Source organism: Lissotriton helveticus, chromosome 6 (genome assembly GCF_964261635.1).
Source record: "Lissotriton helveticus chromosome 6, aLisHel1.1, whole genome shotgun sequence".
Classification (NCBI taxonomy): domain Eukaryota; kingdom Metazoa; phylum Chordata; class Amphibia; order Caudata; family Salamandridae; genus Lissotriton; species Lissotriton helveticus.
In genome coordinates, this window is record NC_136067.1 from 375655422 (window position 1) to 375681798 (window position 26377).

The 26377-nt window shown below is 45.1% G+C and overlaps 1 long non-coding RNA gene across 1 annotated transcript in view; it reads left to right on the forward strand.

Annotated features, from left to right (window-relative positions):
* Nucleotides 1-25054, forward strand: part of LOC144761376 (uncharacterized) — a 205572-nt gene extending 180518 nt beyond the window's left edge. The window contains exon 3 of the long non-coding RNA XR_013595694.1: nucleotides 24942-25054. This is a non-coding gene — a long non-coding RNA (uncharacterized LOC144761376). The remainder of the gene's footprint in view (nucleotides 1-24941) is intronic.
* Nucleotides 25055-26377: the final 1323 nt, after the last annotated feature.

Here is a 26377-nt window from a genome sequence, read left to right on the forward strand (position 1 = left end):
GAATGGTGGGAATCAAGAACACTCTTTCATTTTTATTCTCATACCAGTCCACAACGAGAGTAATCAGAGACACGGAAAAGTTTAAAATGTTTATTTTAACAACGTGCTCTAAGATGCAGTATTTTGGCTAATGTAAGCAGGCATATGATTAGAAATAATACAATCAGCATTTTTACAATTCCATAAAACACAAAGGGAGAAATCATGTTATAATGATAGTGGAAACAGGTCATATAGCACCTTGTGAACCACCCTCCCCTGCTAGGAACTAAGTTTTATAACACTAGAAGGTCTCTGAGGCTTGAATGGGGAACCCCATACCTTAAAGATCAGCAGTGGTGAATCACATCACAGGATCAACAAAAGCTCTCTCACTGGAAAAGGTTTTCTTCCAAGTACCCAAATCATGCATGCAGTGCAATATTAAAGGCACTAGAATTTCGGTTACCTGCAGCTGTGTTCATGTTGTGTCTAGAGTGTGGGCCGACCAACCTGAATAACAGCATACATTGTTATTGTGACCTTGAAGGCTTCTGCACATACTGTACCGACTAAGGTCGCGATGTAAGTCTAGGGTTGTTAAAAACAAGCCGTTCTCATGTGAAGAAAATCAAGCAGTTTAACTTACAACAACAGTTACATGTAGTGTTTTGTGCAAAAGCTGCAAAGTGGCAAAATGGCATTTAAACTTCTAATAAGCTTATGCTAACCTAGCAATGTGTGCAAGCCGGGACCTGTCTTCACTACACCCTCCCCTGATCTGAACACTAACAAGAAGGGAGGCAATTTAGGAACGCAGAGTTCGAGTTCCAGTGAGACAGAATCAAGTACAAAATTTGTTAAACTGGATAATTGGAAGTAATATGTTTGAAATAGTAAGGAAAAAAAACAAACAATAAGGGGCAGTATACTGCCCAACATGGAAATGGAAAAAACCAATAAAAAATTGTTCGAGCACACGACTCGGTGAAGATGGCCAAATGCCAAATCAATCCATCAACGTATAGGCACAGTATTTTGCAGCAGCCTCCAAAAGGAAGTCATTGTTCTCCTCTGCAAATGATTCAGCCATCCAATTTAATAAAGAGAATGAACGTACATGTTCTTCAATAGCCGGAGCCTATAGCACCATCAGAGGACAACTTGTGTGTTCTTCCAGGTAACTTTTTGCCAGGAATTTATGGGCTGCAGTCATTATGACCCAATTACCCAGAATGCTGTGTGCAGCAGCAAAGGCCATAATCCTGATACCAGAACATTCCAAGTCATGAGCTACTAAGGGACTCGTCAGTCGATCATAATCCGGGTCAGGAGACACCGTATTATAGAGACACAAATCCAGAGCCCATTCAAAACAGCAATCCAGGCAATGGAAAACAGGTTGGACTCATGTAAAGTAGGAGGACCGGAAGGACAATCCATATGCGACACTCAAGGTGGCCAGGAGTAGTGTCCTGTAGTATTCAAGCAACCGGTTGCAAAGGTGGTGTAGCCGGAGCAGGCCCTCTTGTGACGCAGATTGTGCTGCCATTTTTGTGCAAGCAAATGAACAGGAGCACACCAGCAGCCAAGGAGAGAATTAATGGTACCCCACCAAAGATGCTGGAAAAAATAGAGTGAAAAAATGTTGGTATCACACCAAATATAGTTTGGAATGAAGTCACAAGGCCAGAGCTGACTACTTTAAAAAAATGTGCCAAGTCACTTGTTGACCAGGCATTGAATATTGTGTGAATCAAATTACCGAAATGAAGTGGGAGATCAGTATTTAAAAGCGCATGCACCTCGGTGCGGGTGTTCGCCATGTGAAGGACAAATGTTTCACGGGAAGAAGTAAGGGCAACTTCTTTCTGGGAGAATAGAGCCCTTATTCGACTCATCTTGTTGAACTCTGCTTTCACGGTCGGAATGGAAGGCCAGATGGATACATCGAGTCTCCCATACGGAGGAGGGAAAAGCACATTTCTACAGCAAACCACACATTGGGAGACGGTCGCAATGTACGGAATCCCTGCCAACATTCCACAGCAATCTTCATTATTTAAAAGTAAATAGCTACCGTTAGCTAGCAGCGTGAAAATTGGTGTTATTGCTGACACTGGATTTTCTTTTATAATGCAGTCTAAATTCGGCGCCTGCATGTTATACGAGCCTTGCAATTGTATGTTCTTGCAAAAAAGTGAGTGATCAGGTGTATAAGTGCACTCCTCGCCTTTTAAGTAAACTTCTTTACCCTCCCTCAGGAACGGTAGAGACCAAACTTCATGGAGATAGGCGCTTCCCAATAGTTCATATCTGCCTATGGCATGGTGTTTCATACAAGAATTGAATTTAAACAAAGGGAAGGGCAGTGTTATTAACCCATGAATGAGCCATACAGCTGAATTAGATTCGACAACAGAAAATGGTAAAAGTTCCAATTTCTCAATATGCAAAAGTGAATATGCAGCATCCTTCATTGACATAAACTGTTGTTTTTCAGTTAAATTAAATGGTAAAAAAGAGAAGACGTATTCATGTAGTCTCAAGGCACTTTCCTAGATTTTAAAGTTTGTAAAGTCCAAGCACACTGCATTATGGAACGTAATTGATTTTGACCATGGTACAATACAGACACTTCATCATGTACAATATCGACAGCAGATGAAACAATATTATCTAATGTGTAAATCCTGGATGAAACTGTATTAATGCTATTATCAATGACAGCACACACTTTTTCTAAATTAGCTTGATCAGTTGCCCTTAGTCCAGAAGCAGCTTCAATTTGCGACAATTTCCAGACTTCGTTGTAAATAGCATATACCCATCTTTTGGACCTGCCACCTACAGGGCATTTAACAAAGTCATTCAAATCAACATCATCAGTCAATTTGGACAAATGAAGTTTAACTGATGCTAAAGTGGAATGTTTAAGCCAATTCTGACATAATTTGCCTACTGAATAGGTAGGAACAGAATGGGCATTATCAAAACGGGGATCCACCCTAACCTGTGTATAGCCAGGGGCCAGACCCAGAAAACAAAGTTGGCATGAATCTGAACTTTTCTGCCATAATAACCAACCTTCAGGATCCAAGGTTTAAATATTAGAGGAGGAAATTGTAATTAGGGACCGCAATACATCAAGGGACCTATCGGTGTGATTGTACCATGTAGAGTATTCCCCCAAATCATGAATGGAAGGGCATTTAATTTTTTAGATGTAGCCAATCCAAAGCAAGTAGTTTGTGCAATAGTCGAATTCAAAAACAACATGTGGTTTGAGATGAGACATGCACGATGACAAGCTTCAGTGCCTTGCACTTGCCAGCTTTTAGAACCCCAAACAGATTTAAGATCAATAGTATCTTTCCACAGCTCATAGCCCCCTATACCTAATTGATTGATAAAGGACTTCAAATACAGTAATTTAGTGTGAGTGAGTCTAACTTTGGAAGAGGATGTAGCAGTCATCTTAAAGTAAAAGGCGTCAGGATTGGATTGATTAAAATCAGTAAAATATGTACATTTTCTCAAAAGTGTTTTTGAGCTGCCTTTAACGGGAGCCGGACAATGTTCCATTGAGTATAATTAACCACATTTCTAAATGTGTTGGCTTTATGCAGAAAATGATTGCCATAGTGTTGGTAGCAGAATAAGTCTGCTTATGTAGCTGAGCCTAAGTACAACTCTTCAGCATCAAAAGCAGCATAATATTTCAAATCAGAAAAAAGAGCCTCTACGGCCTGTACATCCCAATCATCAGATGGTATGTTTTGTTTCACAACATGCCCCATGGAAACACAAATTACATTGGGGATATTTATAACCTCTTTAGGGCCATGAATCTGAAATTTTACTGCATCCCATACAATCCCATCTAACACAGGCCATGGTGAAATGTTGACAAAAGTCAGGTCCTGCTTCATGATGTGGGACGAGGAGTGGGGTGCCAAAGTTCCATCAATTAACCTTATTGTAGATCTTTCTTCAACATAATGTCCATTCACTAGATGGAAAAATACAACTACAAATCCAATTGACATGAAAAAAAAAATTGAAATAAGCACCAGCCAAATGTAAGTCCAAGGGGGTATCAAACAATTTATTTTTAAACCAAACCAAAATTTTCGATGGAGAACTCGATGTTGTAGAGTTAGTGTCAAATGAAAAACGTGACTAGTCAACTGCACCTGTTTGCGCACCAGGCAACAAGACATCTATGGGATAAGTATACTCAGTATCTTCATGCAGATCACCAGCCGGTGGATTCAATAATGGATTAGTAACTGTATGCATCTCAATGGCAATGTCAGGCCTGATGGTGTTTGCCAAGGCCAAAACAGTATTTCTCAGGATTGCTGGACAAGAGACAGCTGGAGTCATACTAAGAAGAATCGGCCACTCACTGTAATTTGACATTGTCAATGGAGATGTACTGTTCTTGTACCCTGCACTCCAAGCACAGGAACTGGTGCACGATATGAGGGGTCGAACTCCTTGTTTTCCTCCTTCTCACGGACCAGGTCATCAACTCGGGGTAGCCAGCCAACTACCGAATCTCAAGCGAAGCATCAGTTGTGGAGGGCAAGTGTTCCTTTGCAAGACTGTCTCGAATCTCTTGTAAGTTCTGAAATACAGCAGAATAATCATCTACGTCATAGGGTGCGGCAGACGCCGCCACGTCTAGACCCTCAAGGTCCGGGGCAAACATCTTTATGCCAAAAAGCATTTCGTATGGCGTCCGCCCACCCAGAGACCTTCTAGGGAGATTATTAAGTGCACGTTGAATGCTATACAGATGGACCAGCCAGTTTCTAGCAGTACCTAAGACCCTAGCTGTCAAGGATTGCTTTAAGTCACAGTTCATTCACCCCACAACTGAATAGCCCTCAGGCCGATATGGAGACAAAAATTTGACCTGCACCCCCAATGACCTCATGGCATCCTTGTACGCCTTAGAGGTGAACGCTGGACACTGGTCGAATGGAGGCTGCCACATGCAAAAATTCCCACAAAGACACGCAAATCCCTTACGACAGTTCGAGCATCAACACTATGTTGTGGCCAGAGCTTAATAAAGCGAGTGCACGAAGCCAGTGCAACTAAGATGTACTTATATGCAGTATCAGAGGGGAAACGACTGCAGTGATCTAAATAAAAGCACCCAAGTGGTTTATTAGATTTGTACAACTGTTTCTGTGGTGCCCGTGCATCAGTTGAAGGTTTGATCTGCTAGCAAATGTCACAATGAAGGACATAATCACACGTCTGTTTGTACAATCCGCGCCACCAGTAACGCTTCTGTGAGATATAGACAGTTGCTGAAACGCCAGCATGCGCCGAGGCCATGCCCTCGTGAGCAGCTGTTATCAAGGTCTGCCTGCGGTCCGCGTTGGGAATCAATCTGTCACCAACGTCGTTAATTCTCACATAGGGAACTTTATCAGGACTTAAATGATAAGAGTATTTAGAAGGAAAACCTCTAGGGTAAATACCGCCCTTCTCTGTTGTAGCAATAGATGCCAAGATGTCACCCATCAATCTTACTTTTGGAACGTGTAACTGCTGCTACTACATATGATGCTACTGCCGTCTTTGCTGCTTCATCAGCAAGACAGTTACCAACAGCGTGTACTCCGAAGCGCTGGTGACCTAGGGCCAGATGTAGGTAGCCCAATACCGGTGGGAAACGGCTGAAAATCTGTATTTTCGGCCGTTTCCGACCGGTATTGGGCTTTTGGGATGTAGGGGACAGAAAATCGCCCGATTCAGTAATTTTACTGAATCGGTAAAGTTACAGATTCGGTAAACCCTCCGAATCGGTAAATTTACCGAATCTGTAAATATACTGAATCGCAACAGTTTGCGAATAGGTAAATTTACTGATTCGGTAAATATACCGATTCAGTAAATAAGAAGTGGTAAAATTGAACATTGAGATGTAGGTAAGCTCTCAAATACCGATTTTGCTTGAAATTCGGTATTTAAGAGTCTGTATTTACCATGGATTGAAATCAGGTGGTAACCAGGAGCAGCCTATAAAAAAGGACCCAAAATGCAATACTTTCTACACAATGGCGGCATTCTATGTCATAGCAAGGCGGCTACGGCTACGAGAGGAAGGAGAGAGGGAATGGCAGAGACAGGAGCAGGTCTACAGACAAAGGATCACCTTGTTCATGCTCACAGAGCCAGAGATCCTCCAGAGGTACAGGTTGGTCCCAGACACCATCTTGGACCACATCAGGGACCTCCACCCCGTGTTGGAGCACACTACCCCAAGGGCGCACGCCATTCCAACCCACATGCAGGTGCTGTGCAGCCTATACCTGCTTGCGTCTGGGAGCTACCAGAGTGTGGTTGCTGCGGTAGGTGGGGTGACCCAGAGCAGCCTGTCACGCTTTTTCCACAAATTCCTTGACGCCATGGTACAGAGGATGGACCAGTATATAACTTTCCCTGCAACCCATGCTGAACTGCTCCAAACAAAAACTGACTTTTATCTGATGGCGCATTTCCCCAATATCCTTGGCTGCATTGATGGCACCCACATTCCCATTTGTCCCCCTGCTGCCACCGAATACATATATAGGAATAGAAAGTCCACCCACACCATCAATGTGCAGGTGATCTGCAATGCCAAGTGCGCCATCACTGACCTTGTGGCAAAATTTCCTGGGAGTACCCACGACTCCTTCATATTTCAAAACAGCAATATCTATGCATTGCTGACAGCAGGGGAATTTGGTGAAGGATACCTCCTAGGTAAGACACAGTGTGTGACCCCATTAACACCTATTGCAGTAAGAAGTACATGTATGCATGTGAGTAATATATTCCCATTTCCTTTTAGGAGACAGTGCATATGCCCTCCGCTCCTTCATACTCACCCCCTACCTCAACCCATCAACACCCAGCCAAAGGAGATATAACAGGGCCCACAAGAGCACAAGAAATATTGTGTAGCGTACCTTTGGTATATGGAAGAGCAGGTTCAGGTGCCTGCACAAGAGTGGAGGTGCCCGGCAGTATACCCCCATCACCTGCTGTAAAATCATTGCTGCCTGTGCTATGTTGCACAACCTTGCTGTGAAAAAGGGCACTGAGGTGGAGTTGTCAGACTTTGAGGATCATGACGACGAGATTGCTGTGCCTGAAACACAACCTGCTGGAGTGTCAACACCAAGTGATGGCAGATACAGACGTGAGGAGATTACACGCAACTATTTCTGAGTAAGTAATGAGACACAGACAGGTTGTGTATGGGACCAACGTATTTTAATGGTGCCACAACGTTCAAGCACTTAAGTGCAACAAAATAAACATTATACACGTGGGGACTGTATGTCCCGGGTTACTTCACCCATGACCAGTAATGTCACTTGCGCCCGCGCTTCCCTCAGCCACTAGGATGTTGTTCGCTTTGTTCAGCGTGCCCTGCAGCCTCAGCTTGGCGCCTGGTACTCCTCCGTGTCTCCACATTAGTGCTTGCTATGCTGCTCCGGCTACTAGTGTCATCAGCCTCTGCCACGTCCAGGGCAGGATTCTGTGCTGTGTGGGAAATCAACATTGCCTCTAGTGCACTCGTCATTCTGGACATGCCCCTGGTGACCTCAGCTGTATTCTGTGTCAAAGCCTCCTGCATATTTATGCCCCTCCTGCATAGCAGGGATGTGGCAGTGGCCAAGCGATTGATGGCCGTATTGTGGGCACGGGCATCCCTGCGCCTTGTGTGTGACAGACTGTCAAGTTTGGAGCATAGCTGCATAATTGAGTTGCTCATCTGCTGCATCCCTGCTGCAATGTCCGTATTTGTTTTGGCAACCTCTTTATTCGCCTCCACAATGTCTCTCATGCCCTTCCCCATGTCTCCTATTTGCACATTCAGGGCTCTGAGTTGGCGTTGGCAGGCTTGGATGGATTTGCCCTGCATCCTTTGAATGCGCACCATGCTCCCCTCCAGCCCACGGAACACAGTGCCCTCACCACGTCCACCTGGACTGCTGGGTCTGCGTTGTCTTCTGCGAGCAGTGACTGTCTCATCTGTGGACTGCAGTGCTGCTGAACTCACATCTACGGTGACTTGAGCCTCCTCCTCACCCTCTGCTGCCTCCATTAATGGTAGTGGGGCCATGACAGGCCTCCTGGCTGGTGGGGTGGCAGGAGTGGACTGGAGCAGTGATGGTGAAGTTTCTGGTGAGAATACCAAGGGAGGGGATTGGGAAAGCTGTGGGGAGTGCAGCAACTCTGGGGTCTGTACAGTGTCATCTTCATGGGAGATGCCAGTCGAGTCACCTTCCTCCTGCGAGGCTTGCACTTGGCTTGGACCTGCTTCCTCACTCTCCTCCCTCGCTGGTGCAGTCTCTTCTGAGTCAGTGGGTCGACTGCCTGATTTGGCCCCTAGGTATAAATAAGCGTATATCAACTGAGTGCTACTGTGTCACAGTCACTACAATAAATGCTTTACACATTTCACTTTCATTTATCTGCATTCATTTCACTAACTTGCTGATGTCTGCGCTGTTACACATGGTCTTACATTTGCTGACTACATTTCCCATAATGCATTGCTCCTGTATAGTGATAGCAGTACTGGACTGGGGTTTGCTTGTCCACAAAGGGTAAAGGGAAGCAGGTTGGTATGGGGTGTATGCAGCGTATGCGTCTTACCTTTTTTTGTTGCAGCTCTGGCTGAGCTGTCCACATCTCCACATCTCCACATCTCCCAGTCCGCAGACGCTGTCTGCCTCAATGGTTCAGGCCACCAACTCCTCCAGGTCAGTCAGGGGGGGGCGCTGTGTTCCTGCCTCCACCAGTTAGGCCTGCCTGCTTGTGGATTTCAGCCATTTTTTTCTTGGTGAGGCTCCTGAGGTCATAGAATCTTTTTTTGAGATCCTCAGTATTCCTGGTTGTGACTCCCACAGCATTCACTTTTTCAACAATTGCCAGCCAGATTTTTCTTTTGGCAGACTCGGGAACAGTGAGGGAGTACCTGCCAAAAAGTTTGTTGTGCACCCTCACTACCTCCTCCACAAGTACCTGCAGCTCCATGCTGCTGAACTTTATTTTCCTCTTTCTTTCTGCCTTCTGGCTTTCACAGCTGCTTGCCATTTTTCAGTTGGTAAAGTTTTTAAAAAAAACTCTCCCTGCTGCTCTGTGACTCTGCTCAGCTCTAGCTGCCTCTCCAGAACCTTTTAATTAGTTGCAGCTGCCTGGGTAGCCACTTCCTGGTAGGGAGGGGGAGGGTGGTAGCACCTGATTGGCTGTTTCACTTTTGCTTGCTTTCCGAATCGGAATTTACCGATTCGGTATTTACCGATTCGGTGTTTCCCATTCATTCCTATGGGCCTTTTGGCCTATAGGAATGAATGGGAAATACCGATTCGGTAAATACCGATTCGGTAAATACCGATTTGGTAAATTCCGAAAGTCCGATTCCGAATTTTACCGATTCGGTAAAAAATAACGATTTTTTATCTACATCTCATTTACCGATTCATGAATACCGAATCGGTAAAATTCGGTATTTAAGAATCGGTAAATGAGATTTACCTACATCTGGCCCCAAGAGTATAAATTACAAATACAAGTGGCAGACATTCTTTAAGTTCTGCAACTCGAACCCATAGCAATTTATGTTTGAATGTGCCACCTTTGGAATCACAATGTTCATTTTGAGTCCAAAGGAATACATTTTCATTGTACAACTGAAAACAGTAGTAAGAGTCACTTACAATAAGAATAGTCACACAAGGATCAGCATACTCCAGTGCAAGAACTAGAGCACGTAGCTCTGCCAACTGGGCGGTACAGTCCCCTAATGTCTGAGTATGCACGACATCGGACTTGAACTCTCCATTCACCATGGTACCCACCACATTTGCGCAGGCTGCTGAATAAGCATTCTTTGCCCCTGTCGCCGGTTGCACCGAACCATCAGTATAAACGATACAATGGAAATCCTCTAGCGGGCGCAAAGACAAAGGAGCCGGATGAACGAATTCATACTGCAGGTACTCCTGAGTTTGTAAAGAGTAATCAAAAATAAAGGTGACATCCGGAGACGTCAAGGATGTGGCCCATTGTTTCCAAATCGGATGCAAAACTTTTGAATTGGGTACACTGGCTTTCGTCACTGCCTCAAGGGCAGGATACAGTGTAACAACCAACATGCGTTTCCCCTGCGACAGCACTCTCTCTTTCAGAATCGCCATCTGCACTGCAGTCAAAACTTTTTCGACACTAGAAAAGCGCTTTTCAGCCGAAGTGTACAAGTGTGACTTGTAAGCAATAGGGACTGTGTCTCCTTCATTAAAAATCAAGTATGTGAAACCCACCGCACCTGGGACAATTCTTATTACCAGGTTTGTGTGGTTGTCACGAATCAGTAGGTATTCAGATTCAAGAAGATCAGACTGCAAAGATTGCAGAATAGCTGAATGCTCTGGCAGCCAGCAAGATCTGGTAAAAGTAGGTTGTATCAAGGCATATAGCGGCTTGATACGCTGGGCATAATCGGGAATGTAAGTACTCCCAAACTACAAAAAACCCAGTAAAGATTGTTGTTTTTTCTGAGTTGTTGGACCGCGCAACTGTGCGCATTTCTCCAGGGAGTGAAGTACCAAACCTCGACCTTCATTGTTGAGCTCATAGCCCAGGAAAAACACTATGTGCTCTGCAATGTGTGATTTCGCAAAGTTAAATTTGTAACCGGAGTCCGTAAACATAGCAATGATGCGGTCAACGCAACACAGATGCGGCCATAATTCGTCGTCTGTGAGATAAATATCATCAATATACGAGCATGCACCAGGGTCGAGTCTCTCTAAAAGAGAGACAATACGAGCGGCAAAGACGCTTGGGCTGTTCTAGTAGCCCATGGCTAATCTTTTAAACTGTTTTTGTTTGCCGCCAGAAGTAAAGGCCGTCCATTGACTGCTAAGAGAGGACAGCGGTATAGGTGATGAAGTACCAGAGGAGAGGGGAAGTAAGTGCAGAGAAAGGAAGTGGCCAGGGTTCTCATATGGGAAGTTTGAAAGGGCAATGATGTAGGGGGGTCCTATGAGGGAAGGCAAGGTGGACTTAGCATGTGAAGCACTTGACAGGCGCAATGTGGAAGCCCTTGACAGTACTGCCCCCTGGTCAAATAAAAAGCCTGAGAGACGCACTAAATCAGCTCCATGGTTTGGGGAGGAGCTGAGGGAAATGAAAGCGGCATGTAAACGCCGTGAGAGATGCTGGCGGAAGGACTACTCGCCGGCATCAAGAATGGATTATAAATCGAGTCTCAGAGGTTACCATGTTTTGATTCGAAAAACTCATACCTCCTACTACACTACAATGATTGAGAAGGTGGACAGCTCAATGAAAGAGATGTTCCTTGTCTATAAAGAGATATCCTCGCTGTCTATGATCGAAGCACCGGTAGGCGGTTCCGTGGCTTCCTGTAATCAAATAGCAGAATTCTTTGCTAATAAGGTGGAAAAATGTATGCTACCTTTCCAGCGGATGCTCGGGGGGCTTAGTTGTGATACGGTGCCTAATAGTGACCTAGCAGAGATAGAATACCTGACTAGGTTTGGAGTGCCAGCAGATGATATGCTGAACAAAATAGCTCTCAGCATTAACTCGGGTTCTCCTAAAGACCCTGCCCCTGCTAGAATTTTACGGAGGGGCAGTGAGATACTAGTACCCTTTATTAGCCATGTGCTTGAACTTTCTTTCTGCTCAGGCAAGGTCCCAAAAACCTGGAAGGAGGCAGTGGTGCTCCCTTTAAAGAAAAAAACGAACATTAGTATAGAACACCTAAACAATTTGCGTCCGATCTCCCTTCTGCCCTACTTCTCCAAGATTGCCGAGAAGGCGGTCAATGTACAGCTGACTACTCACATTGAAAAGCACAAGCTGTTTCTTCCCACGCAATCGGGCTTTCGAGCTCATCACTCCACGGAGTCCGCTTTACTTTTCTCTACGGAAAGCCTCCGGAGACATGCGGTAGGAGGGCAGACAGCAGCACTTATTCTTTTAGACCTGAGTGCCGCTTTTGACACTGTGGCACACCACACCCTGCTGCAGTGTCTTAGTAGAGGGGGAGTGGTAGGCTTGGCATGGAAATAGTTGGAGTCTTTACTGCAAGACCGTAGCTTTCAAGTGGCTCTGGGGCCCTTTCGCTTGGATGCTAGCGCTCTGAATCAGGGGGTACCCCAGGGGTCGAGCCTCAGTCCTACTCTTTTTAATCTGTATGTGGCGCAGGTGGCCACGGTCACCGGAAAATATGGTGTGGAGGTGGTGACATATGCCGACGATACTCAGCTGGTTGTGGCTTTGACACAGCCAGCTGAGAACGCCGCGAGCAACTTCGCATCCTGCCTTCAAGAACTGGCGGTTTGGATGGCTGATAACTGCCTTAGACTTAACGGTGATAAAACCGAGGTCCTGATTGTGGGGAAGGCTCCCTCTATCTGGACGTCGGCTTGGTGGCCTCAGACTCTTGGCCTCTCCCTGTACCTTATGATCAAGTGAGGAACCTTGGGGTCTGGATCAATTCCAGGATCTCATTTGATTACCATACCAGCCGTGTGGCGGGCGCATGCTTCGGCATCCTGCGAGGCCTAAGAAAGATCCTGGATCTTCTCCCTATAACAGCCAGGAAGTCATTGGTCCATGCTCTGGTCACTTCCAGATTAGATTATGGCAATGCCCTCTATTTGGGGGCGAACGTGAGATGTCTGCAAAGGCTGCAGCGGATTCAAAATGCGGCGGTACGGCTGGTTTTGAGGCTGCCCAGGAGAGCGCCCTCACGTAGGGCTTTGGAGACTTTACACTGGCTGCCTGTCACGAAGCGGGTAGAGTTCAAGGCCCTGTGTGTAAGCCACCGGATTATTCATGGGAAAGGCCCTCGCTTTCTTCGGAATCTGTTAGTGCCACACATCCCGACTCGGCTATTAAGATCTAGTGGGGCAGGTCTTGTACAGGTGCCCAAGGTCAAAAGAGCCAGAATGGGGGGGGGGAGATCATTCCGGTTCCGGGCTGCGCAACTGTGGAATGGACTGCCCAGTAAGCTGCCCCAGGAAGTCTGGGAAACGGTATTCCGCAAAGAATTAAAAACCTTCCTTTTCCAAGAGGATGCCTTTAGAGTCAGAATAGGTGGTGCTGGGTCGCCGGGGGACGCACCTGAGCTAGGCACTAGCATGGGGACACACTGTTAGTGTAACCAGGTGCTTTAGAAATTCAGTTTACTTACAGGTTATGGCTAAAAAAGCCATTGGATATGTCAAGTGTGGTCTTAAACCGTTTCCTCACGAGACTATCCACAAGGGCAGAACTGTGAGTATTCTGTACCGCGCAAGTCCGACAATGAGAGTTCAAATAGCGGTAATCCAATACCAGGCAGTACAACCCATCAGGTTTGGTCACAGTAAAAAGAGGATTATTCATTGGTGACACACATGTTTCAATCAACCCCTTGATATTCCAATTGTTCAAGGATTTCTGCAACAGGAGCTTTCGCTTCACGTCGCATGGGATATTGGGTTTGAGGCTGTGGCATTGACCGCAATGGAATCTCATGCCTGGGCGAAAGTATGTCCCATCCACATTGAGTACGGTACAAAGCTGGTGCAAGCACCCTAGCCCACTCTTCTGCAAAATTCTGGGCCTGCTCCTTCGGCACTGTGTGGGCGAAACTGGGGAGGATTACCTACTTCCCTCTGCGAGTGGCAAAAACGAAAAGTGGGGGCCAGTCTGCCTCCGCCAACAAAATGTCATATGTAGAGGTCAGAGTTTCTCAAAAAATCCCTTTTATTGCATGTTTTATGTCTACTTCAATTAAAAGGACTATGTCATATAGCCTATAACGGGGAGCCACTTTAGTGTCAGCTGTCTCAACAGTAATGAACGTGTCAGTTGCTGTCGCCTTCAGATACGGACGCAGTGCTTGCCGTACTACTGTAACCTCCGCTGTGCTGTCGAGCAGTGTTAGCACCCATGTCAGGTTCCGAATCTGTGTTCTCACTGTTCGCGGCATACCTCGCTGTTAAAAAGCAACTTTCTTTTTCTGAAACTGAGGGCTTTGACATTGAAAGTCGTCTGGTGGGGCTGCTCACGGCCTTGTGGTGCATCCCGACCTCTGCCGCGGTCTCCTCCACTGGTTTGCGGGACCAATGTTCCCTGAAAAGAATGAGGAGAACATTGCTCAGGAACCTGAAAACGATCAGGTGACTTAATACTCACGGTCACGCAAATCATAAGTGCGCTCAGTAGACACAGGTATCGGCGATGAAGGATGCAACCCTTCTTTCTTTTGCTGCTTCCCCTGCTTCTTAGATTTCCAATTTTGCTTAGGCAAAATTAGACGGTCGACTTTATTAGACTTAGCTGTCTGAGTTTGCGGTTGAGCTGCTACCTTAGGAAAAGGCTTAACACACAAACTATTGCGGCCAATGGTCTTATAAGCCTCCGCAATGATTTTGGGTAACTGCTGGGGTTTATCGCATCGGGGACATTGCGCAAAGCATTAGACACCTGAAAGCTTACCGCATCCCCCTTAACATTAGCAAGGATGAGATCGGAAACTATGTCAAACACTCCAACAAGCCTCATTCCCAATCCTACCGCTGCCTCCGGACCGTGTTGATCCTGAACACGCTTGATCACGGTGGGCAGGACAATCATAGACGGCGTGCCGAAGCACTTTGCATAGACTGCCGCGAATACTTTACCCCAGGTCTCACAATTTGTTTCCTCTGGTACTAAGTCTTTCTGCAAACTAATGGTCAGAATCCTGTGTTTCTCACGAGGAGTCATATTAGGAAAAACTGCTTCCAGCTGGTCAAATTTCTAGGCAAGCCAATAAGGCATCTCGCCTTATCCTGGGGGCACTTGCCCATAACAGAATTAACCATGATGGGACTAATTTTTATCCCGACCGGTCCAACTGATTGCGTCGCAGCTCCAGGTGCCCCTACCTGGATATTGCGGCAAACGTATTGCACTAAAGCCGTATATACTCCAACAACGGAGGTACAGAGTAATCGTAACTCTGCCATAGGGACTGTCAAATAACGTGGATGCGGTGTGAACCTGGCCAAAATAGGCCAAGTGGCCCCTGTAATAGACAAGGGACCTAACCAAACCGCAGAAACGGTGTGGGGGAGGCCGCCATCAAACCAAACTCGATGCTGCCAAGCAGAAAGTGGAACCTCCTGTGTCCTATATGGTGCATAGTCCGCAGGTAATGCCATAGGTGCGTATAAATGGTATGTACCACCATCCGCATTCACAGCAGGAAATGTAACCCAAGAGTAGAAAAGCTCAAATGGGTAAGCAGCTTCTGCACTAACCACAAAGATGACCACCATTCCTTCAGCGGACACCCCAAACTGTTGTAAGTGATTGCGGAGTTGCACGTGACTATGCTGAGCTATGTCAACGTCAGCCATAAGGACACAGTAGAGAAAAAAAATCTAAAAATTGTAGCACAAAAAGGGTAGTAACTCAAAAGAGGACCCTTTTCATAAAAGTCACGCTTAAATGAACCTATAACACATTCGTATAGGAAGGTTAAACCGTCACTGATGTCAACCGGAAACAGGAGGGAGGGTTTTAAGCACTACTCGAGAGTCTCAAATGTTAGACCAAACGTTACGTGCGCCATGTTGCGGGGATTCTGTGTAGGCACAGAACTGTGTGCAGGAAACCAAGACCTCAGTGACTTGTGGTGTACCAGAAACTCACCTCAGTACCCAGAACCCATATCCGACTAGCATCAGTGTCTCATTAGCTCTCCGTCCTACAGCGAAGCTACCAATGATTAGACAACCCAGATCATGCAACTTAGGGTACTCTCAGGAATGGTGGGAATCAAGAACACTCTTTCGTTTTTATTCTGATACCAGTCCACAAAGTGAGTAATCAGAGACACGAAAAAGTTTAAAATGTTTATTTTAGCAACGTGCTCTAAGATGCAGTATTTTGGCTAACATAAGCAGGCATATGATTAGAAATAATACAATCAGCATTGTTAAAATTCCGTAAAACACAAAGGGAGAAATCATATTATAATGATACTGGAAACAGGTCATATAGCGCCTTGTGAACCACCCTCCCCTGCTAGGAACTCAGGGGCATATTAATAAGGACAGGCGATACATTATCGCCGCTTTTATCGGCAGGAAACTGCCGATAAAGCGGCGATAATGGCCTTGATAATATGCTCTATGAATTCCAATCACATGGGCTTCGATTGGAATTCATAGAGCATATTATCAAGGCCATTATCGCCGCTTTATCGGCAGTTTCCTGCTGATAAAAGCGGCGATAATGTATCGCCTGTCCTTGATAATATGCCCCTCAGTTTGATAATAATAGAAGTTCTCTTAGGCTTGAATGGGGAACCCCATACCTCAAAGATCAGCAGTGGTGAATCACATCACAGGAACAGCAAAAGCTCTCTCACTGGAAAAGATTTTCTTCCAAGTACTCAAATCATGCATGCAGTGCAATATTAAAGGCACTAGAATTTCAGTTAGCTGCAGCAGTGTTCATGTTGTGTCTAGAGTGTGGGCCGACCAACCTGAATAACAGCATACATTGTTATGGTGCCCTTGAAGGCTTCTGCACACACTGTACAGACTAAGGTCGAGATGTAAGTCTAGGGATGTTAAAAACAAGCCGTTCTCATGTGAAGAAAATCAAGCAGTTTAACTTACAACAACAGTTACATGTAGTGTCGTGTGCAAAAGTGGCAAAATGGTGTTTAAACTTCTAATAAGCTTATGCTAACATAGCAATGTGTGCAAGCAGGGCCCTGTCTTCACTACACCAGTGAATGTGTGTTTCTGTAAGGTATATATATGTTTTATAGACGTTAATGCCAAGGTGTATTGAAGAATGAGTGGGTGTATAAGTGTCTGGGTGGAGGATTTAATAGGTGTGTGACTGACTGTAGAAGTGAGTGATTAATTGTGTCTTACTGAATGCATGGGTCAGTGACTAAACTGTGTGAATGTCTGTATCAGTCTGTCTGTGGTTGTCTAAGCTGCTGCATGGGTTGGTGAATAGCTACATGAGTCTCTATATGGGTTATTTATCGGCACAGCACCGCAGAGTTACGCTGCTGTTGGCCCTTGCTGACCGCTGCCTCCGGCCTACATTGCGGTCAGCAGGGCTGACTCCCAGCTGACTTTAAAATAGACTATTTGATTGGTTCATAAGGTTTCCCATTGCAATGGTTGAAGGACCCCACTCATTTTTTTCATTCTCTCTGCAGCTTCACAGGAGAGACACCTATTGTGCTTTTGAAGCCAGTCTGTAAATTCTTTGGGTGTTCTTTGGAAAGATTTGGAAATGGCTTCTTCCAATCCTCAGCAAGAACCTACTTTTGATGAAGAAGAGATAGAAGAACCACCTCCCAAAAAGAGATCAGAATCCATTGTGTAGACATTTTTCACCACCCCTGATGGTGAAAAGAGAGTCAACGCAAGGAAGGTCAGTTGTACCCTCTGTCCACGGATTTTGTCTAGATGTAGTGACAAAAAATACTTTTTTTGCACGTCAAGCATGTACAAGCAACTCCAGACAATTCGCCCCAGACATTTTGCACAACAAAATATGCAACAAGGTGACCAGTTTGCTGGTCCCAGCACTTCAGGAGCATCAAGTACATCATCTCGATGACCGGACATACGCTGTTGGACCTTGCTGACCACTGTCTCCGGCTACACTGCGGTCAGCAGAGCAGACAATTCAGATGGAGTCGCGATTGCAGATGGCGCAGTCCAGTAGGCAACAGACATTGCTCCCAGTGCGGCCCACCCAGACGACGCATCATCGCTGGCTGCACGCATGCTGAGTGCTTCAGGTGCTACTAACTCTGTGCAGCTCAAATCAACGCCACGTGGCTGTGGGCCCTTGCTGACCGCTGCCTCCGGCCTACACTGTGTCCAGCAGGGTCACAATTCAGATGGAGTCGCGATTGCAGTTGACGCAGTCCAGTAGGCAAAAGACATCGCTCCTAGTGCAGCCTGCACGGACCACGCATCTTCGCTGGCTGCCCACACACTGAGGGCCTGATTCACAGAACTAACTTAAGACAAAATCCTAAACTTACTACTTTTGATATTCACAGAAGTTAGGATTTTGTCTTATGTTTGTCTTAAGACAAACTTAAGACAGACTTAAGACAGACTTAAGATAGACTTAAGACAGACTTAAGACAGACTTAAGACAGACTTCAGACAGACTTAAGACAGACTTAAGACAGACCTAAGTTTGCATTTTGTCTTATGTTTGTCTTAAGTCTGACTTAAGTCTGTCTTAAGTCTGTCTTAATTTTGTCTTAAGTCTGTCTTAAGTTTGTCTTAAGACAAAATCCTAACATCTGTGAATACCAAAAGTAGTACGTTTAGGATTTTGTCTTAAGTTAGTTCTGTGAATCGGCCCCTGAGTGCTTCAGGTGCCACTAACTCAGTGCACCACAAGTCACCGCCATGTGGCCTTATTGAGGCAGAATTCATTAGGCAAAAGTACACCCATTTCAGGCTATTGTTTGTATGGAGCCTAATACAGGTAAGCTGCCTCCATCAGATTTACAAACAGGCTTAAAAGGAAGAGTTGTGTATTTACCTTTAGATTTTAAAAAAATCTTGAAACTATTGCTGTAGAGAAAGAGGAAACTAAATCTGTAGTTATTCTAGTTAATGGTGTTCCTATGTAGAGTTGAAAAATAAGGCAATCATTAGCAGATGTCAGCAAAGTGTAAAAGGCTACGTTATATCTCACAAAAACAATGTTTACTACAAAAATATGTATGTGGAAGAAAAAGAAAACGATTCGTTGATGATAGCGAAATTTCAAGTGGCCGAATTGAAAAAGTGGACCTCTCCAAAAGTGAAGAAGTTTATGAACATTATAGTGTACATCCTATACATTTAAAGGAAGTGATTGGAAATACTATTGAATTATTCCAAATGAAGAAGCGAAGAGAACTCCCATGAGTGTTTGGGAAAGAAGTTTGGAAGCTTGTTGTTTTCCACAGCTCTTCCCCACTGAAAAACGTGGACGATATGACAAACGACCAGTCCAGATTCCAGCATCACAATATCATAAAACAAGATTGTACTCAGAAGATCGAATATTTCGATAATGTATTCCATATTTATTTCATCTTTTGTTCCTTACGCCTACACTGCGGTTAGTAGGGCTCACAATTCAAATTCAGTCTTGATTCATTAACTGCATAGTCGCTGCCTGTGCACAAGCCGAGAGCTTCAGGTGTCACTAACTCTGTGCAGCTCAAGTGAATGCCACGTGACTGTTGGCCCTTGCTGACTGCTGCCTCCGGCCTACACTACGGTCAGCGGGGCTGACAATTCAGATAGAGCCGCGATTGCAGATGACACAGTCCGTTAGGCAACAGACCTTGCTACCAGTGCAGCCCGCCCGGACCACGCATCATTACCGGTTGTGCACACACTGGGTGCTTCAGGTGCCACTAACTCTGTGCAGCTCAAGTCAACGCCACATAGCTGTTGGCCCTTCCTGACCACTGCCTCTGGCTTACACTGCAGTCAGCGTGGCTCACAATTCAAGATTAGTACCGATGCAAATTGTGTAAGAGACTATAATCGGTTAAGAAGACCAAATGCTCCCAATCTTTGCAGCTCAAGTCAATGCGACGTGGCTGTCGGACATTGCTGACCGCTAGTAGGCAACTAACGATAACGTCCATAAAACCTACATATTTCGACAATGTAGTCCAAATATATTTCATCTTTTTGTTCGTTACGCCTACACTGCGGTCAGCAGAGCTCACAATTTGAATTCATCCTTGATTTATTAGATGCAGAGAGAATTGTACTCTATGTCCTCGGATTTTGTCAAGCGGAAGCGACAAAAAGCATACCTTGATGTCTGTGCTGACCACTGCCTTCGATATACACTGCAGACAGCAGGGCTCACAATTCAAATCGAGTTGTGATTGTAGATGACACAGTCCAGTAGGCAAAAGACATTGCTACCAGTGCGGCCCACCCGGACCACGCATCATCGCTGACAGTGCACACGCTGAATGTTTCTGATGCCCCTACCTTAGTGCACCACAACTCATGGACCCTTTACGATGAAATCTTTTGTGTATTATTTCACATCTGGTGCCCCTACCTTCGTGCAGCACCAGTCATTGGCCCTTTATGATTGAATCTCTGTGTGTGATCCGATAATTACTGTTGTACATATTGCCTGCACTGCCCATTCTCTAAGGGCTGGCATACACTCACCCCACATGCATCCAACACAGACGTCACTGGACATGTGGCCCTGGTAATAAAAAGGGGCCGAGCTCACTTGCCCGAACCCAGTTCCACTATCTATCGAACTGTGTCCGTGTGTTCATTATGTATGCATGATGCTGCCCCTGGGCCCTACCACAATACATTGTGCTGTGGACAACTCACGCAACCATGTTACCTCTGGCAGTGGGGAAAACATTGGTTATGTAACTTTGTCTGGGTCATTGTATAAGTACATAGGTAGAGACTGGATCATTAGAGTACTGCAAGGAGAGTGTATAGTGAATTTATAAGTGCTTGGGGATTGGCGGAGTGATTGGATAAGTACATATGTTGGCGGAGCCTAACCCCCAAACACAAGCTTGGCTCTAGTTGGCTGCCCTCCATGTGCCAAAAACTGAAATTTGGGCTTTGCATGGACCTGTATTGCAACAGCTGCAACACTCCACTGAATGTGCAATAAACAAACATTAATATCCACACAGATATGTCATATCCACGATCTTTCTTGTGTGGAAGTATGGATGAATGTACGGTCAGTGATTCCCCCTACCTTTCATGTTGGCCATGTTGTAGGACTTGGGTCACAGGGTGACACATTGGCGCTTGCGGCCCGGTGGCGGCAACACTACAACAGAGACAGTGCTTCAGGTGCCACTACCTCTGTGCAGCTCAAGTCAACGCAACATGTCTATGGGCCCTTACTGACCGCTGCCTCCAGCCTACATTGCGGTCAGCAGGGCTCACAATTCAAATTCAGTCTTGATTCATTAATTGTAGAGTCCAGTAGGCAACAGACATTGCATCTAGGGCGGCCCGCACGGACGACGCATCTTCGCTGGCTGCGCACAAGATGAGCTCTTAAGGTATCACTAACTCTGTGCATCACAACTCATGGACCCTATATGATTGACTTTCGTGCTGTAGACACCGTACGCAACAATGTCACCTCAGGCAGCAGGAATATCCTGAAGGGACATTAACAATTTCTTCGCATGAGCACGCTCATCTCTAGTGCCCCTACCTCAGTACACCACAGGGCATGGACCCTTTGTGATAGAATATTTTGTGTGCGATTTCAGATCTGGTAACCCTACCTTAGTGCACCACAAGCCATGGACCCTTTATGATTGAATATCTGTGTGTAATCCGATGATCACTGTTGTAGTTGTTGCCAGCCCCAACCATTCCCTGAGGGCTGGCTTATACTCACCCCACACGGATCCAGCACAGGCGTCACTGGACATGTGACCCTGGTAATAAAAAGGGGACGGGCGAACGTGCCCGTAGCCAGTTCCACTATCTATCCAACTGTGTCCATGTGTTCATTATGTATGCATGATGGCCCAGGGCCCTACCACCTTCAATTGTGTTGTGGACAGCGAACGCAACCATGTTACCTCTGGCAGTGGGGAAGACCTTGGTTATGTAGCTTTGTCACCCCCCCCGTAAGTGTAAGCGGAGTGGGCAGTGCCGGCGTATGACAGTACAGTGTAGGAGTGTGAAGAATTTTCCCATGGCTCTGGTATTGTTTCAGTTCTGGACTCGACAAGGAAGTAACTAATGCGTGTGTCTGTGATTTAGTGTCAGCACCACCTGGCACACAATCAACAATTTTGCAATGTAGCATGCACCTGGAGGGCGGGCTCGCATGAACGGAGAAATGAAGGAGCGCAAGACCGCTCTGGGTCTTGGCTCATATTTGCCAAGTGTTGTGTGTTTCTGTATTGCCGCAGCATGAGCCACATGCCTTGCCCTACTCACAACGCGACTTCAGCCAGGCATGAACTCTACATCTGTGTCCCCCTATCCTTACCAATAGGCCTACACTCAGGCCGCCGCCCACCTTCAATGGCCAACATCAGTGTGTTGTTGTCAGGCTTGTGTACATATGCAGAAAAGCATGACAATGATGTGCCGTAGAAGTGCAAGTGATGCAACCACGCAGCGCTCACAAGTAAATCGGCTCGGAGGGAGGAAGGGGCAGCTGTGAGACAATGTAACACACAGTGATGCCGCACGATGCTGCATGTTTGCTGCACGTTTGCCACTTGCAAGGCATGTCAAACATGAAACCCAAAGTCGCACACATCCCACCCGCAACAAGCCACATCTCATTGTCTGAATGAAAGCAGATGACAAACTAGGGTTGAAAGCTCCCTTGTCTGAACTATCAGGCGGGAGCACATCTATTGGTTACACATAATAGCCCTTAGCAACTGACTACTACCCCCATTCTGCTTAATGACAGTTTTCTTAGTAACAGTTCATGGAACATTCAACTAAACTGACAGGTCACAAGTTCATTATATTTTCAAATTCATCACACAATGTTGCAAATGCAAACAGCAGGTGCGGTTGACTTTGAAAACTATGACCTTATCCTTCTACTGTACCTTTCAAACATTTTTTACTAGCCAATAAGAAACCTGTTTTTTTAAAGAAAGTAAACTGCAACCTATTTTTGAACGCACAAAGTTCTTAAACAGCCAATCAATACTCTACTTTCTTAAAAACAGCATCTTGTCCACCATTTTAGATACCTCTCATTCTATCAACTTACTACTTCAGCTACAGACATCTTTACGTTACTTCCAGTCATCCCTTGAAGATGCTTTCAGTGTGGATTGTTGGGCACAGCTATGTTTTCTGGTGCAAAAGGTATGCTGAACCCAGAGGTATTGACAAAGACCTAGCTTTGCAAAATGTAGACATTAAATGGATTGGACAGAGAGGATTAAAGTGCCATCAATTAATGCCTTTGGTTAAAACCTTTTTGCATCTCCAACCCCCTGACCTCATGATTGTGCACTGTGGTGGCAATCACCTAGGCACACTGACTAGGGTAGGTCTGGAAATGCTAATGAAGGACACCTTTGCAGAATTAATGTTGCTTTTACCCCAAACTGTCTTTGTATACTCTAACATATGTCAAAGACAGACATGGAACTGGTCCAATCAATTTTGTCCTCAGATTGAGAAAGCTAGAAAAAATGTCAATAAAGCTGTTTCTGCTTACCTCAGAGACCATAGAATGGGCTTCATCTACAACAACAATCTACGCTTCCATATTGATGGCATTTACAGAAGTGATGGAGTACACTAATCAAGGCAACAGAGTGTTTCTCAACAACCTGCAGCTCTGCATCCCCACTTACAAGTAGCTACAACACTCTCCCAATGAAAACAAAGTCTCTTTTTAGAGCCACTCAATAACACATCATATGACCAAGCTTTTAAAAAAAAATCTTAATTATTTTTGCTTGGAGCCGCGCAACCATTGCGTTCACACTAGGGGGCCGCGCTGAGCACTGTGCTCGAGTCCCGACTTCAAACTTTGGCCAAAATAAATTGTCTACTTCCATTAATTTATATTCCCCCCCCGGGACCCAATCCCTCGGGCATGGCCAATCCTTTTATATATATTTTTTAGGTCTCGCTGATCCAGCGCTCATGCGCTGTCAGTGAGACATTTAGTTAAGCCGCTTTTGGAAGTGCTTCCAAAGCGGCGATCAGCTTACCGGCACACGCACAAGCACGCGCGCGGCGTGCACAGCACTTTTTTTGTCGCGCGCACGTGTGCGCACAACTCCCAGGCTTGTCTTATTCAGCATCGCGTCACCACTCGTGTGTTTATTTTTTTATTTCGCGCCCTGAGCAGAAGCACTGAAATAACTTTTACTCAGGGTGGGCTCGTATTTTGATAGCAAGTTTTTTTCCCCAATAAAACTTTGCCTACATACCATACATTTGAAAGGCACTACATCTCCCAGCAGCCTCCAGGCTGGTTGCCTACAAACATTAAGAATAGAAGTCCTCTCGGTGCTTCCTTCAGCGTTTTCTTTTTTACAAGCCCGCAAGTGAAACCACCCATCACTATTTTCAAATCCAAATTTATTTTCTTGTTTCTTGGTTGTCAAAAGATTACGGCAATTTGATGGTCAATATCAACCTGACCCAGAAGTGAAAACATACGTCGGATTTGATTTAACAACTTATGGCTGCTGAATCCAGCACTTCCAACCTGACGACCACACACAATGGCTTGATTTGGAATGCAGTAGGACGAAAAATGTAAGTGTATCGACTATGGCCTTTTGCCGATGGCCTTTCAACCACTCTCTTCAGCGTTAAAGGTTAGCTTTAAGTCAGCGATATCTCAGACTTATAAAAACCAACTTTACCCTTAGCGCTCGCGAGCGAATTAGCTTGTGCAATGTCATTGTTTTTAGTAAGCGTAAACTGGTGTCTTTTTTAACTAGTTCATGCGCACTCTGCAGAGAGCAACTACTCCACAAAATACATGTATGCCATGGGTGTTTCAGAGTTTGTAGCAGCAATTTGGTGAGGCATCACTGACATTGTGTAATATCCTACTCTCCCGTGAATCCTTTAAACAGCCGTCACGCTGTTTGCTTTTCTTGAAATAACTTGCTTGATAATCATTATTACTATCACTTGGACGATAACATTTTATAAGCGTAGCTGATCACTAACCAAAATGGGACCGCGTATGTAGATAATTCACCCAGACAGCTAAATGGCTTATAAGTATTCCTGATTGGCATTGAAATGTGCATTGCGCACCATCAACTTATTCACATTGGAGCATTAGGATAGCACGAGGTTCTATTAAAAAGGGTCTCTCTCCTTTTTTCTTTCCTCTAGATAAAGAAGAAAACTGGGACAAAGAAGAGGTGCACTTCAGACTTTGGGCTTTTCCCCTAAAGTAACTGTTGTTCTTCACAGAAAGGATTTCTTCTACATCTATTCAAACTCTAGCATACATTCCATTGACCCAAATCCTGTTTCTTTTTTGACGTAACTTTCTCGTAGATTGTGGGTATTGTCAGAAGCCTTTATTTGATCTCTTCGACGTTTTTTGGTTGAAAACTGAAAGTTAGAGCCAGACTTGAGCCTGAGGCATGGATCTGGGTCAGCTCAAAGTCCTGTTGAAACTTCAGCCCATAACAAGCTGAGTTTTCATATGGCTTCTATCTATTGCACTCACTCACTCTATCTATCTATCTATCTATCTATCTATCTATCTATCTATCTATCTATCTGTCTGTCTGTCTGTCTGTCTGTCTTTCTGTCTGTCTGTCTGTCTGTCTGTCTGTCTGTCTGTCTGTCTGTCTGTCTGTCTGTCTGTCTGTCTGTCTGTCTGTCTGTCTGTCTGTCTGTCTGTCTGTCTGTCTGTCTGTCTGTCTGTCCGTCCGTCCGTCCGTCCGTCCGTCCATCCATCTATCTATCTATCTATCTATCTATCTATCTATCTATCTATCTATCTATCTATCTATCTATCTATCTATCTATCTATCTATCTATCTATCTATCTATCTATCTATCTATCTATCTATCTATCTATCTATCTATCTATCTATCTATCTATCTATCTATCTATCTATCACCCTCACTCACTCTATCTATCTATCGCCCTCACTCTATCTATCACCCTCACTCTATCTATCGCCCTCACTCTATCTATCGCCCTCACTCTATCTATTGTTATCTATCTATCTATCTATCTATCTATCTATCTATCTATCTATCTATCTATCTATCTATCTATCTATCTATCTATCTATCTATCTATCTATCTATCTATCGCCCTCACTCTATCTATCTGTCGCCTCACTCTATCTATCTATCGCCCTCACTCTATCTATCTATCTATCTATCTATCTATCTATCTATCTATCTATCTATCTATCTATCTATCTATCTCCCTCACTCTACCTGTCTATCTCCCTCACTCTATCTATCTATCTATTGCCCTCACTCTATCTATCTATCGCCCTCCCTCTATCTATCTATTGCCCTCATTCTATCTATCGATCGCACTCACTCTATCTATCTATCGCATCACCACAGCATCACTCAGCACCACCACAGCATCACTCAGGGGCACCTCAACATCACTATGCGCTTCCACAGCATCACTGAACACCACAGCATCACTTGTCGCCACCACAACATCATTCAGCGCCACCACAGCATCATCTGTGCAACTATTCAACAACAACTGGTTGAAATATGTTCTCTCAATGTTTCAAGCGTTATTACAAATGTCACAAAAAGATGTTAATATTTCACTTCTGATC